Here is a 16,106-nt window from a genome sequence, read left to right on the forward strand (position 1 = left end):
AGCTGAATCTTATCTGCACCCCAAAGCCAGCTCCTCGTTCAAATAACTGAACATAAAGGAACATGACTGGCACACGAGGAAGGAAAAGGCACTATCAGAATCACAGAGTGCAAGCCTTCTGAAGAATGAATCACCTTAGGGGGGGAAGTTTCTGCTTTTGCAAGGAACAAGGCACAGAATGTTCTCACTGACACCTGGAAGGAACATTTATTTATAATTGTTGTAAAGATTGTTTGTCTATATACTTTTTCATTATTGTACAGTAAGCTGCTTCGGGCAGAGATCCTCTTGCATCACCGCTTGTGAAATGTGTATGTTTCTGAGCACTCTCTAAATAAATGACAAATAAATAACAGAGCACAAAATTTGGAGGTTCCTTAAAGTAGATACGAGATAAATTATCAAAGCAATGTTAACCTTCGCCCCTATGGAACTAATAATATTCATAACTGGTTGTTAGATACCAAAGTCACAGCATCACTAAAAGCTGAACCAAGATGGTAGATCATTGGACATTCCTGAGCTGGACCATAACGAAGGCTGATTGCCGAAGAATTGATGCTTTTGAATTATGGTGCTGGAGGAGACTCTTGAGAGTCCCATGGACTGCAAGAAGATCTAACCTCTCCATTCTTAAGGAAATCAGCCCTGAGTGCTCACTGGAAGGACAGATCGTGAAGCTGAGGCTCCAGTACTTTGGCCACCTCATGAGAAGAGAAGACTCCCTAGAAAAGACCCTGATGTTGGGAAAGATGGAGGGCACAAGGAGAAGGGGATAACAGAGGACGATATGGTTGGACAGTGTTCTCGAATCTACCAGCATGAGTTTGACCGAACTGCGGGAGGCAGTGGAAGACAGAAGTGCCTGGCGTGCTCTGGTCCATGGGGTCAGGAAGAGTCGGACACGACTAAACGACTAAACAAAAAAAAAAACCATTTCCAACAGGAGCAGCACTAAATATTCACCATCAAATTTTATGGCATGAACTGATGGGACCCGATATGTTTCTCTGTCTCTCTTGTTCTCTGTCCTTGTATCTGACTGCTGCCCCATTGAACAGCTTATTGGGTGAGTTAAAAACAAAACAAAATGCTAGGATCTTCTTGTTGGCTGTTGATTCCAACCTTAGGGATCATATAGCTAATCTGGTAGGCACCACAGAACCATGTCATGCCATAATGAAGCCAATTCAAAGTGAGAGCAGAGCTCTCTGTCCTACCCTTGAGTTGGCTTGGTCAAGGCACCGTGTCATCAGTCAGATACAACTCTTGACAACATCATAAAGGCAATTCAAATTAAGGGAAGGAAGCATTGCCCTCACTCTGAATGGGTATCAGGGCGGACATTTAACCCATTGTTCTGGCACGCAAACCATCATTGAAAGACTGGAATGGCCCAACCAGCCCCTTGCAGAATGTTGATTGTTACCTCTTTAAGGTAGCTTTACATACTATGTTAAGCATGTTAATTATAAATGTGATTAAGATCTGCTAATAGTTTGTCAATATCAAAAGGCAGATATGGAGGTCTTAAGCTGATTCAGACCAGGACATTAAGCCTGCACCTGCACCCCATTGTTTAAAAATCCTGCCCCTGCAAAAACCCCTGTATGTTTTCTTTGGAACTGCTATTAGATGCAAATAGCATCTTTGGATTTGGGCAGGAGGGAGAATTTCAGAAAAAGAGCAGTGTTGGGAGATCCCCAGTCCCAGCACAGCAGTGCTGATCTGAATCACACGCAGTCCTTGCCGCTGAAATGGGACATCCCAATCACATTTGCAAATATTTCGGCCTTAATTTCCCGTTGTATGTTTGAAAACTGCTTCTGCGCTCTCCTTCCTCTAAGGTAAAGGTAAAGGTACCCCTGCCCGTACGGGCCAGTCGTGTCCGACTCTAGGGTTGTGCGCCCATCTCACTTAAGAGGCCGGGGGCCAGCGCTGTCTGGAGACACTTCCGGGTCACGTGGCCAGCGTGACGAAGCTGCTCTGGCGAGCCAACACCAGCGCAGCACACGGAAACGCCATTTACCTTCCCGCTATAACGCGGTACCTATTTATCTACTTGCACTTAGGGGTGCTTTTGAACTGCTAGGTGGGCAGGAGCTGGGACCGAAAGACGGGAGCTCACCCCGCCACGGGGATTCGAACCGCCGACCATGCGATCGGCAAGCCCTAGGCACTGAGGTTTTACTCACAGCGCCACCCGCATCCCTCTCCTTCCTCTAGCTCCCGCCAAACCCTCTTTTCTTATTGCTAGGCCAGGTGTTTGTAATGTGTGGGAAAGAAAGGGTCACTGAGTTACTTTAAAGGGGAAAGGGAGAGATGAATTACTTTAGAAATACTTTCACTTTCCTTCTGAATACGGAGAAGGGGGGGAGAGGCCAAAGAGGAACTGGAGTACAAAGGATTCGCACATGACCAAATTGCCCAGGCAGTTTTAATAACAGACAATTATACATGTTATCACACAAATCAAAGATAGCAGGGATGGTGTAAGTCCTCATTACAAGAGAGGTTCAAAGGACGGCATTTGACACCATAGAAGGGACCCCTTTGAATAAATTTGGTTCCTCAGTGATCATTTCTTGTTACAAATTGCACAAATTACATGGAATTTTAAATGACTGGTTTTATAATGTATTGAATAAAAATCCACAGGAGGACAATACTACCAGCTGGTTTTGTGTGTGTGGAAATAGAAGCCAAGGATCAGAGGTAGCTCAGTTGGTAGAGCATGAGATTCCTGCATTACAGGTGGTTGATATCTGTGATATCTGTGATATCCAAAGCCTGGCTGGGAGCACACTATATGTCCTTGGGCCAGTCACTGCCTCTCAGCCTAATCTGCCACACAGGGTGGATGCAGGGATGGAATGAAAAGGGAAGAACTACGCATGTCACCTTGAGCGACTTGGAGAAAAAAGATGGGATGTAAAAGCAATTGATAAGGGGGAATTAAACCCTGCCCTGGCCAGGCAGCAGCAGCAGAACTGTGACAGAGCCACAGAGCAAACCACAACATCTGCAGCTCTGCTGCTCACACCAGTCAGGGTGGAAAGTGTGGTGCAAGCAAACCCTGCTCCACGCTTTGCAGTCTGGATCCAGTGCAAAGGTTGGGCCAAGTCATCAAGTAACAGCCGCGAGGCTGGCTCAGGATCTCGTGGAGAATGGTCTGGCTCAGCCCCTACCTGTTGCTCCCCACAGCTCAGGGTTGGGCGCTACCACCAGTGGGAATAGCACCACAAGTTCTCCTGCCCACCTGCACTTTGGGTGGACGGAATGGGAAGCTCTGTGGATTGGCATCAGCATTACTCTGTCGTAGGAGACAGGGCAGAAGGAGATCTCCACCCCATCCACATGCATGGTGCAGAAGATTGTCAGGGGCTGCTAGTTAACTTGGGGGGGGGGAGGCAAAATTTGTGGAGGGGCTCTAGAATATCCCTAAGGAAGAGGAGAACCCAATGCTCCTCCTTTCTAGTTGCATCTCTGTGTGTGATCCTGAATAAGAGACACCATCCTTCAGTTCGCCTTCCAACTGAGGTCAGCTTTCTTCCATTTGGGACAGTCCCATGACCCTAGCCGTGCAGCCACAAGCCAAGAGTACAGAAAGCTAGGATGGGGGTTGTGCATGCCCATTTATTATCATTTTTGTACCCTGATTTTAAGCACACTGACTTGGCAACCCACCCATTGGATTTCAGGGGAATTTATTTGTAGAGAAGTGTTAATAATAATAATAATAATAATAATAATAATAATAATAATTTATTTATACACCTCCCTCCCCAGCCAAGACCAGGCTCAGGGTGGCTAACAACCAATAATAAAAACAAGTTGATTGAAATACAACTTAAAAAACAAGATTGAAATACAACATTAAAACAATTAAAACATTAAAATGCAGCCTTATCACAGGAGGAGAAAGGAAAAAAGAAAGAGGGGGAGGGAATCAAATGGATTCTAAGCCAAAGGCCAGATGGAACAACTCTGTCTTACAGGCCCTGTGGAAAGAAATCAGATCCCACAAGGTCCTGGTCTCATGAGACAGAGCGTTCCACCAGGCCGGAGCCTATTTAAGATCCTAGTTTCTGCTTATAAGAACACAAAAAATGTCCTCCTGTTTCTTAGCTTTCCAAGATTCTTGGAGGACAAAGAACTTCCTCGGCGGATAGCAAGGGCAATCATGTTGGGCAACAGAGAAAAGAAACCCAAACTCCATCCTAGGGCAGTATTTTGATCGAGACAAGCATTCTGCGACATTGCGGTTGGACTAGCAGAGGTACAGTCCGATTGTGGATTGTTTGGAATTCCCTAACTGAAACATTCTGGCTCTCCTATGTAAGCTCCACTAAGGAAAGGGATTTGCTAATCACATAACTATTTAAAAGAGTCCCTCCCATTACCTTCGGTTTGGAGCCGGTAATTTATGACCTCCCCACCCACTGAAAGGAGATGAATGTTCCCACAGAAGATAAAACTGCCTGAGCACAAGTCCCAACAATACCCCAAAGGTGATGAAATACTTTCGTAAAAGGGAAGATTGGCTCGAATTTGGGGGCATAAATAAAAGATGTAGAGGTGCATCTGCTGTCAGGGAGTCAAATATCTGTGGAAGATGCTCTGAAGACCCACAAGTCCTTTGCTTTTGGCTGACCTGCTCCTGCATTCTTTTCTCTGCCACACAGTAGCAAAGCGGTTCCTTTAGAAAGGAATCTTGCCAACTATGAACCTGACCTTGAGCGGGAAGTATTTGAACGCCCTCCCACTGGGCACAATCCAGCAAAAGCTGGGACTTGAAATGAAAGGAATCGCATCAAAGTGAGTAACACTACGGTGCAAAGGTCAGCACTTGATAGGACCTGTTGCACCCAAACTTTTGCTGGCTTGCAACCAGGTCCTATTAAGCTTTGAACTGTTGGAAGTTTGGGTGCAACTCAGCTTGAAGAATAGGGGTTTGCATGGGTTAAGACAGATAGAGTTAGGGACCTCCAGACTCCCAGACTATTTCTGTGCCTTTTAACCTCTTGAGCTGACCTCTCTATAACTTTGATGTTAGACTGACAGTCTCAGGTTGCATCCTGTTTTACAGCTTCATGCTGCTCTTCACACCTCTCTCACACACCTCAAGATGACAGATCACCTTGGAACAAGGCTGCCAGAATTAGTTGGACTGGATGGTGCTGTGGTCTAAACCACTGAGCCCCTTGGACTTGCTGATCAGGAGGTCAACGGTTTGAATCCCCGTGACAGGGTGAGTTCCCATTGCTCTGTCCCAGCTCCTGCCAACCTAGCAGTTCGAAAGCACACCAGTGCAAGTAGATAAATAGGTACCGCTGTGGCAGGAAAGTAAATGGCATTTCCATGCACTCTGGCTTCCATCACAGTGTTCCGTTGCGCCAGAAGCGGTTTAGTCACACTGGCCACATGACCCAGAAAGCTGTCTGTGGACAAACGCCGGCTCCCTTGGCCTGAAAGCGAGATGAGCGCCACAACCCCATAGCCACCTTTGACTGGACTTAACCATCCAGGGGTCCTTTACCTTACTTTTTTATCTAGACTGGAACTAGAAGGTTTTCTATCCAAGTTAGGTAATTTCTACAATAAATAACTTTATTATTTTCTTACCCACAAGCATCTCTCTTGTGGATAAGTCTACTCTTCAACCAAGATTCGCTGGTCAAACACTGCTCACTCTGAATATGGAAGGGTTTCAGTGGGTAATTCATAGAATCATAGAATTGTAGAGTTGGCTGGGTCCCTGAGGGTCACCTGGTTCAATCCTTTGCAAAGTAGGAATCTGAACTAGATGATACATGACAGATGGCCATCCGATCTCTGCTTAAAAACTTCCAGGGAAGGAGAGTTCACAAACTCCTGAGGGAGACCACTCCACTGTCAAACAGCTCTTACTATCAGAAAATTCTTCCTGATGTTTAGTCAGACTCTCCTTTCTTGTAGCTTGAAGCCATTGGTTCAAGTCCTACCCTCCAGAGCAGGAGAAAACAAAGCTTCTCCATCTTCCATGTGACAGCCCTTTAGATATCTGAAGATGGCTGTCATATCTCCTCTCAGTCTTCTTGTTACCAAGCTGTTGTTGTTTAGTCGTTTAGTTGTGTCCGACTCTTCGTGACCCCATGGACCAGAGCACGCCAGGCACTCCTGTCTTCCACTGCCTCCCGCAGTTTGGTCAAACTCATGCTGGTAGCTTCGAGAACACTGTCCAACCATCTCGTCCTCTGTCGTCCCCTTCTCCTTGTGCCCTCCATCTTTCCCAACATCAGGGTCTTTTCCAGGGAGTCTTCTCTTACCCGCTATGAGCTATGCCGTGCAGGGCCACCCAAGATGGACAGGTCATAGTGGAGAGTTTTGACCAAACGTGATCCACCTGGAGCAGGAACCAGCAAGCCACTCCAGTATCCCTGCCAAGAAAACTCCATGGACAAAGACAACAGGCATTTAAAAGTTACCAAGCTAAACATACCCAATTCTGTCCATCGTTCCTCCTAAGACTTGGTTTCCAGACCCTAGATCATCTTGGTTGCCCTCCACTGCACACATTCCAGCTTGCCAATATCCTTCTTAAATTGTGGTGCCCAGAACTGGACACAGTACTCCAGATATGGTCTGACCAAGGCTTATAATCTAAAACACATAACACAAAAGAAAAAATGGATTGGGAAGGGGGAGGAAACAAACAAACTCAGGTACCAATTCTTGACTGCTGGTTCTTCTAGTGACCAGCTGTGATGGAAACAGCTCAAAAAGAAGAGGAGACAAAAGTTGTTGTTCTCTCAGCTGTGGCGATGGCCTGTGGCGGCAACTTTCCTCTGGCTCGCTCTGCTACAGCCTGATAGAACAGCTGTTGCCAGGTGACACCATATGTTTAAAGCACATAACTGGCCCCACCCAAGAATGCTGGAAATTATAGTTAAGCAGAGATACTACAGCTCCTAGAATTATTATTTTTTTTGGGGGGGGGAGTCATGTGCTTGACTGTATGGTTTGTACGCAGCCACAGTGAAACTGATGGTGGCTCTGCATCTCTTCCCTCCCTCCCTCTGCTATAGCCTGATGGAATGGCTGGTTGCCAGCTAGACCCCCCACCTTAAATCAACTCACAAAGCCAAGCATGGAACCCTCACCTCCTGTCTGTGGTATACACATACCAAAGCTCAAATTCTGGAACAAAGTATGCTCATATTCAGACATTCTCTCATCAGATACATTAAATCTGCTCCACTTCCCCGTGGGGAGGAGTTGCGGTGGACCGCGTGGTCACCCACTCCCCTCCAGGGGCAGGGGACTTAGTTCCCCATTGCCTGGGGGATTCAGGCCATGTCAGAGCCCGGCCAGCCAATCCACTGGCTGGGGGGGGCATGGCCAGGACCATTTAATCAGAGGCCCGAGCTGTAGGGCTCCCTCTTTGGCTCGCTTCCTCAATGTGTGGCCATCACCTGCCCCTCCAAGCTTAAGGGTATTCCGTTAAAAGAATCTGGGGGTGTTGATCTTGTCCAAAGCCCAGGTCGGGGGCTAGGGTCATGACACAACCCCGATGGGAACACCAGGGAGGGCTCGAGTTGGTATGCATCGACAGGGTTCCCCCCTCCGGTGGTTTACCATTACTGGACTTCCTGCGAATCGGGCAGGAGTCAGATATAGTGGGGTCCATTCAATGCCTAAGCCAATACCACTCACATTCTGTAATCAATAAAGTTGTGGCAAATTTGCCCAATAACATTAACCTAATATCCATGTCCTTGTGTGTGTTATTCCGCAACGAGGGGGTGGCTTCGGGGTCTCAACATGCAAGTATCTATTTTGGGTGCTTTAGTTGAGATTCCTGCATTGCAGAGGGAGCAGCCACCGAGACCATATAACAGCAGTCTTGAAAGACCTACCCTGGCTCCCAGTACGTTTCCGAGCACAATTCAAAGTGTTGGTGCTGACCTTTAAAGCCCTAAACAGCCTCGGTCCAGTATACCTGAAGGAGCATCTCCACTTCCATCGTTCTGCCCGGACACTGAGGTCCAGCGCCGAGGGCCTTCTGGCGGTTCCCTCGCTGCGAGAAGCCAAGTTACAGGGAACCAGGCAGAGGGCCTTCTCGGTAGCGGCGCCCGCCCTGTGGAACGCCCTCCCACCAGATGTCAAAGAGAAAAATAACTACCAAACTTTTAGAAGACATCTAAAGGCAGCCCTGTTTAGGGAAGATTTTAATGTTTAATAAGTTACTGTATTTTAGTGTTTTGTTGGAAGCCGCCCAGAGTGGCTGGGGGGACCCAGCCAGATGGGCGGGGTATAAATAATATATTATTATTATTATTATTATTATTATTATTATTATTATTATTATTATTATTGGACTCAGTGCTATTTTTCTAGAAACCATGAATGCCTCCCTTGTTCTCTTATAACGTCAATGCCGCCCCCACCTGAGAGGTGCCAGAACTGAGTTCCAATGAGTCCCGGGCTGGGGAAAAAAGCCCTGGCTGGACTAGATGATTTGGGGTCCCTGCCGACTCCACGATTCTTTGCAGTAAAGAAAGAGGGTGAGGCATTGCCTCCATTGCTTCCTTAGAAATGACAGCAATAAAATAATGCATGTCAACGAGAAAGAGAGAGAGAGAGAGAGGCTATGCGCAAAAAGAAAATTCCTTTGTTCTTTCAGGAGCATAATGAGTGTACCTTCATTCCACCCCCATAAGATGATAAAAATTTATTATCCTTTCTTTACGCCTAGGAAAGCGAGGTTACAAGGGAATTGCATAAAGTAAGGAAAGAATTCTACGGCAATTCCCGGAACTGAGCGTCGCCTTCCATGAACTCCAGTCCAACACCTGCTCTGCTTCTACGCCATAAATATCTCCAGCGGTAACGAGCATCACCACCATCCCCTAGGTTTATGGGGATACTTCATGCAATAGAATTGGCCTCGGGCCAGCCGCATGTCGGGTGCATCAAAGCAGCCTGGTTCCCTCCACCCCCACTCCCCCCATACACTGGGTTCCTGATTGGCAGAAGGGCCAACCAATCAGGAATGTGCACAGCCCTGCTCTGAAAAGGGAGGGCATGGTAGCTCTGGGAGTGACACAAGGACGAGCTAATCAGTGCTGTGGAAATCCAGCTTCTGCGGAAAACAGGAATGTTTTTTTCATGAGTCCAATCCAGGGAAGAAGTCTATATGTGAGTCTAAATGACAGTTAGTACGCTTTCACAAAGAGCTCACTGCTTAAGCTATGTGCTGCTGTATATTGTCCTCAAATGCAACATTTTCCTTCTCTCTCAGTCTCTCAAAGGTGAACAAAGAGAAAGCAAAGACAGGTCTCAAATTCAGACATACAATCAGGTTGGGGGGAAATTCATTTCTTTTGCATTTTATTCATAAGGAACAAATATGTGAACTGAAAAGGCAGCTATCCTTTGAAATCTTTTCACTTCCAATCTTTTCAGTGCAACTCAGACACCCAAAATGCATACCAAATTGTGCATATTCATGGACCAAAGTCATGCTTATTAATTTCCATGGGTCTACTCTGAGTAAACTCAGTTAAATACCACCCGGTGCCTCCAACTATTAAACCATCAAAGCAGTCCTGTAAGATACCACAGTCGGTGGAACAAAAGTGATGGAGAAATCAAGGAGAAGCAACAGGATCACTCTCTCTGTGTGTGTGTCACTTTCCCAATAAAGGTCAGCCTTCAGAGTGACCAAAGTTGATTCAGTCTTCTAACCAAGCCTGAACACAGGCTGGAATGGGTCCAAATAATTTGGTTTCCTTCCAGAGGACATAGAGTTGAGCTGGGCAAACAGTATGTCAGGATTTTTCAAAGGCGAACAATATGTCCGGATCTTATGGCACTGATTCACCTTCTTTCTCCAAGTCAACTTATAGCAGTTATGCCCTCTGGGTGAGTGCTTTTCATATGAGGCTTACCCAAGGATCTGTGAGGCAGACCTGAAAAATGCCACTAAATTGCCTTGTGGTTAACATTAATCCTTCAGAAACGCACTCTGGGGAAAGATTACATAAGTAGCCATGATTCACCGTGAGCTGGATCTTCATTTTGCCAAGTGGCAAGCACAGGGGGCATTGCAAATTGGGCTACATGACATAAATTGGCATTTGGCTGCAGTGTTCCACACCACAGCTTCCTTCCTTCCTTCCTTCCTTCCTTCCTTCCTTCCTTCCTTCCTTCCTTCCTTCCTTGTCTTTTTTTCCCCCCAAAAAAAGCAGGTGGGTCCTCTAGCCCTTCTTGGATTCCAGTTCCCATCAACTTCAGCCAACATGGCCATTGGTCAAGGATTCTGGAAGTTGTAGTCAAGGCTGGCTCAAGACATTTTGTTGCCTGACGCAATGAACAAAGATGATGCCCTCTCCCAAGGCTCATGCAGAAGCCATTTGGACTGGTAGTTGAATTTTACTCCAATACCGGTGAAAGGAGAGTGCCTTCCAGTGTGTCATGGGCTGGCTGCATGCTGAGAAGTGGGGAGAGGCACCAGCTGGGGAACCTAAGGGAACCCCCAGAGTATGGTTACCAGATTTTTTTTTCAATGAATCCGGGGACACTTTTTTCTTTTCTTTTTTTACAGCTGAGTAGCAACAGGGAGTCAGTAGTGGGGATGGTGAGGCAAAAGACCCTGGGCCCAAGCACACATGCATATTGTATAAAGGTGCAAAGCCCTTCTTTCGCACCCTGTGAAACATAAATGTGCAGAGTTTTTTTAAAAACTGGGCAACGGCACGCCACCTGCCCGTGACTCCCGAGCCTTCCCCATTCTCCTTCCCCCTTTGTTTTGACAGATCAGGGGAGGCTCGGGAGTCACGGGCAGGTGGCGCGCCGTTGCCCAGGAGGGGCCAGCCTGGTAGTGCAGTTGGCTCTGGCTGGCTTCAGGAGCTGCTCACTGCTGTTGTGCAGGAAAAATGGCGGGTGCCATGGCAGCCGGCAGTGAGCAGCTCCTGAAGCCAGCCAGAGCCAACTGAGCTAACAGGCTGGCTCCGGGCTGCTGAGGCTGCCGCTGCCACATTTCCTGGGGACAGATCTGCAAATCGGGGGACATTCCGGGGACGGAATTTGTCCGGGGGCAGATCTGCAAATCCGGGGACTGTCCCTGGTACATCTGGTAACCCTACCCCAGAGGAAGTAGGTTCAGAGCCAGGGGACTGGTGGTGGGATGACAACAGGTGGTCAGAGGGAGAAGAGGAAGCAGACTGGGAGATAAATGTGTCAGAAGCTGATGAGGTAACAGGGTTTAGTGAGCAGGAAGAAGCTGCGGCAGAGACCAGTCTAGAATCAGAGGTTGCAGAGGAGGGGAGCCAGGAGACAGAGATGAGACCAGCTGCTGAAGAGTCCAGGGAGTCTCCCTCTCCTGCTGTGACCAGCTCTCCATTGCCCAGAAAATGAAGAGGAATGAAGAGGACAGAGCAAAGAGGACAAGACAAAGAAGCCTCAGGTTGCTGATGAAGGACCCAGAGAAGGGATCTTAGAGAGCGGTGAGGCACTCCTCACAACTGCCTCATTGCAGCAAGTCCTACGGGGAACAGTTGCTCTGATCACTAGGCCAGAGCCGTTTTGGTTTCTTTGAATAAATAGTTCATTTCACTGGCAGCAGGTGTTTTATTGCTGACCTGATCCTGACTCTGGCTCCTGACACACTGCCCTTGAGGGCAGTAGTCTAGTGTAGGGGCACAGAGCAGGTCACATGGCACTCATAGCCTTTCCCCTCGCCTCAACACCTGCCGCCTGAGCAGCTGCAACACTCTGCCTCATTGTAGGACCGGACCTTGTTATAGTTCAGGGGTGGGAAACCTGTGGCCCTCCAGATATTATTGGATACCGATTCCCATCAGTCCTAGGCACCATGACCAATGGTCAGTTATGATGGGCATTGCTGAGCTAGCAGGGGCCTTTGCACTGGCTTCTGCTAGCAGAATGAGGTAGGTGGATCCATTATTCATGTGCACACGGGGGAAAAGAGAGGGGGGGGAAAAGAAAAGAAAAACAATTTAAAATACAGGTTAAAATGCAATTTAAAATGCAGCCTCATTTTAAAGTAGGTGATAAATCAAGACCATAAGGGGAGGGAAACATAAGGGTCAGACTGAGTCCAAACCAAAGGCCAGGCGAAACAGCTCTGTCTTGCAGGCCCTGCGGAAAGATGTCACGTCCCTCAGGGCCCTAGTCTCTTGTGACAGAGCATTCCACCATGTCGGGGGCAGTGCTAAAAAGGCCCTGGCCCTAGTTGAAACCAATCTAACCTCCTTGAGGCTCGGGAGCTCCAAAGTGTTGTTATTTGTGGACTTTAAGTTCCTCCGCGGGGCATACCAGGAGAGGTGGTCCTGTAGGTACGTGGGTCCTATGGGATAGAGTGCTGCCATCATTACAGAGGATCTAGGAGGATGTCTTCACAGAGTGAGGGAGCAATCCTTTGCACAAGAAGCTGGCATAAAGCAAATTGGCGTAAATTAGGGCAGCATAAAGTTAAGCCAAATCCAAACCTCGCTAAGCAGCTGGGCTGCTGCTCTGCCCAAGCGTGGAAGAGGGAAAACAAGCCTTTAAAATAGTCTTCTATGCTGGGTTTGCAGACCACAAGACCAGGTTTAGAATCCAGTCTAAGTCTCTGCCCTCTGGTCCCACCTTGTTCCTTTTGGGGGATGTACGCCAACCTTGGCTCAGTCAGCTTGCCATAGGATTTTCCCCTAATTGAGGTCCATCCATTTCAATGAGTCGAGAGTAAAAGTTAGACAAATCCAACCATTTGGTTCTGAACACAAAAAATTTTTTCCTTCCAGTAGCACCTTAAAGACCAACTAAGTTAGTTCTTGGTATGAGCTTTCGTGTGCATGCACACTTCTTCAGATACACATCAGGGACCCGTTGCTCAGTTCCTGCTCCTGCCAACCTAGCAGTTCGAAAGCACAAAAGTGTATCTGAAGAAGTGTGCATGCACACGAAAGCTCATACCAAGAACTAACTTAGTTGGTCTTTAAGGTGCTACCGGAAGGAAAAAAAATTTTTTGTTTTGACTATGGCAGACCAACACGGCTACCTATCTGTATTTGGTTCTGATCACCCATACCAAGTGTTCTTTTCAACAGTGGAGGACCAGATGGGATTCTTCTTCCTGCCATTATTTACAACTTAGCATGACAAGCTAAGAAGTATGCTATCAAATGCTTTTTGTTTTCCTCTTCCCAGGATCACATGAACTGCTTTTATTTAAATACCAGTCACTCGGTGCCACAGCGCAAAACAAGTCAAAGCCAACGAGAGATCATTTTGCAAACTTGCGGAAAAAGGAGAAATAGCTGAGAGCTTTTTGTGGGAAAGGATGTTGCAGGGGACCAGGCACCCATTCAGTCAAGGGAAAAACCTTTCACAGGAGATCTATAATATGAAGTTCTAGTTTCGTTATTGCCATTCACTAAACAATGCTCCCTTGTAAAATAATCTAATACCTGATAATGGCCGTATATGGGAGTATCCGCTAAGTGGCTGTTGTGGATGAATTATTAACCTGAGTAATAACACTCCCCACACCCATGTTGTGGGCTCTGTTCTTTATTCAGAACTAACAATATGCCCACATTGAGGTGGGGGTAAGGATGCTGTGTGTGGATTTCATATAGCATGAAGAAAGCTACCAATGGCTACTAGCCAGGAGATTCCTGCATTGCAGGGGGTTTGACTAGATCAGGGGTCAGCAAACTTGCAGCGCCTCGGGCCGGTGTCTCCAGCACCAATCGCGCGGCGGGCCAGATGGCGGGGGAGCGCATGCGCACACGCTATTTCCGGCACACCTCCAGGTCAGAGGAGCATCGGAAATAGCTTGTGTGCATGTGCATAGGCCACCTCCGACCAAGACGTGCACCGGAAATAACGCTTGCGCATGTGCAGGTGGCGCTGTGACGTTAAACCACAGAGCCTAGGACTTGCCGATCAGAAGGTCGGCGGTTTGAATCCCCGCGACGGGGTGAGCTCCCGTTGCTCAGTTCCTGCTCCTGCCAACCTAGCAGTTCGAAAGCACAAAAGTGCAAGTAGATAAATAGGTACCGCTCCGGTGGGAAGGTAAACGGTGTTTCTGTGCGCTGCTCTGGTTCTCCAGAAGCGGCTTAGTCATGCTGGCCACATGACCCGGAAGCTGTACGCCGGCTCCCTCGGCCAATAAAGCGAGATGAGCGCCGCAACCCCAGAGTCGGCCACGAATTGACCTAATTGTCAGGGGTCCCTTTACCTTTGTGTGCAAATAACACTTGTGTGTGCGCAAATAAAGCTTGCGCATGCGCACAAGCTATTTCCGATGCTCCTCCAACCCAGAAATGTGCAGCTGTGCATCGCAGCACCGGTAAGAGCTGGCAGCAGCAGCAGGCGGCGGGGGTCTCCATGGGCCGGATAAACGAGTCCCTCTGGCCTTATTCGGCCTGTGGGCCTTAGTTTGGGGACCCCTGGATTAGATGAAACTTGGGGTCCCTTCGAACTCTACAGTTCTGTGATTCTATGCCGATTCTTCCTCCACAGCTGCAGGCAATAAATGCATCTGAAGACCAGTTGTTGGAAACCACAGGAAGGGAGCATGCACAGGGTCCTGCTTGAGGGTTTCCCACAGGCATCTGGTAGGCCACTATGAGAACATGATGCTGGATGAGATGGACCACTGGCCTGTTCCAGCAACATTCATTCATTCATTCATTCATTCATTCATCCTTTCTTCTGACTCAAGGCATCTTACAGATAAAAACAAGAATCACTAAAAACAATCTCATGTTCTTACATTCTTACCTATGAGCTGCATCCAACACTATAGGAGTGGACTTCTGCTCAAGCAATGGGACTTCTGTTAAAAGTCAATTTGATTTCTGTGTGGCCACAGATTCACATGCACACACGCAGAGAGAGAGAGAGAGAGAGAGAGAGAGAGAGAGAGAGAGAGAACTGCCATCAGTGACATCAATTGTGGAAGGGAGACATAAACTATATATTATGGGAAGAAAGTCACATTGCACAAAAGCTACAATTGCCTCCAGGGAAATAAACATCACCACATTGTCAGGAGCAGTAGGCACATTCACATGTATCATTACAACCGGGTACAATGCTCATCTCAAAACACACACCAAAGGGACACACAGCAACCTGGAGGGAGGGAGGGAGAGAGAGAGGAGACAGCAGCAGAGATCTGGCCACTGGTTCACCTTCTAGATATGTATCTGAAACACCAGAGTTCCTCTGCCCCAACTGTGTGTAGATGAGGGCAAAGGCCTTGCTTGCTTGTGATATTAACACATTACGATGGCGAGGCAAAAATATACCTGTTCAGATTTTGGAGGAAAACTAGAACACTTATTTCAAGAGACATGAAGAAGTAAACACCTTGGAATTATTTTTCTTTAAAGAATTACCGTAATAAATTCTAATGGGCCTTCCTTCCCTCTCCTTCTCTTTGCTCCATTGGGTCCACCAATTAGAGGGCTTCATGGAAGAAAGGGAAGTCCCATTTTGTTGTCTCCAAACAACTCCCAGAATCCTTCACAAACTACAGTTCCCAGGATGCTTTGGGGAAATCCATGACTATGATACTACTTTAAAGGAATAGCGGGGATGGGGCCTAAGAGACCTCCAGGAGTGGTTGGAAGTTAGGGGCACCACCACACACCCAGCCTTCTGGGAGGGGCAAGGTGGTGAGTCAGGGCAGTGCAGGGGCTCCAAGAGAGCTAACCCATCTCCCTGTACCTGGTGGACCCACACAGTAGTGACCCAACCAGAGGTCAGCTGCATGGCACCACCAACTGCTCCTGCTCACCTTTCACTGTTGTTCCAGAGCAGCTCTTTGAAGGGACGCCAAGGTACAAAGGGAAGGAAAAAGGAGAGGAAGCGATGTTGGCAGCTAATTGCACTTCTGAAGCCTATACACCTCCTGTCTTATCAATCTCCTGATATTCAACCCCACATTTAGTGGCAGATCAGGGACAACTGATTTCCCCAGGAACAAAAGGGCCTCAGTGCGGTACAAATTGCATGAGACGGTCTGAGTCAGCCCGTCCATCCCTCCAGCTTCATTAAGCCAATTAGTTCCAGGCAATGGTCCAAAGTAGTGATTAACAAAGGCACTT

Source organism: Podarcis filfolensis (assembly GCF_964270895.1).
Source record: "Podarcis filfolensis genome assembly, chromosome: 7".
In the NCBI taxonomy this organism is placed as follows: Eukaryota; Metazoa; Chordata; class Lepidosauria; order Squamata; family Lacertidae; genus Podarcis; species Podarcis filfolensis.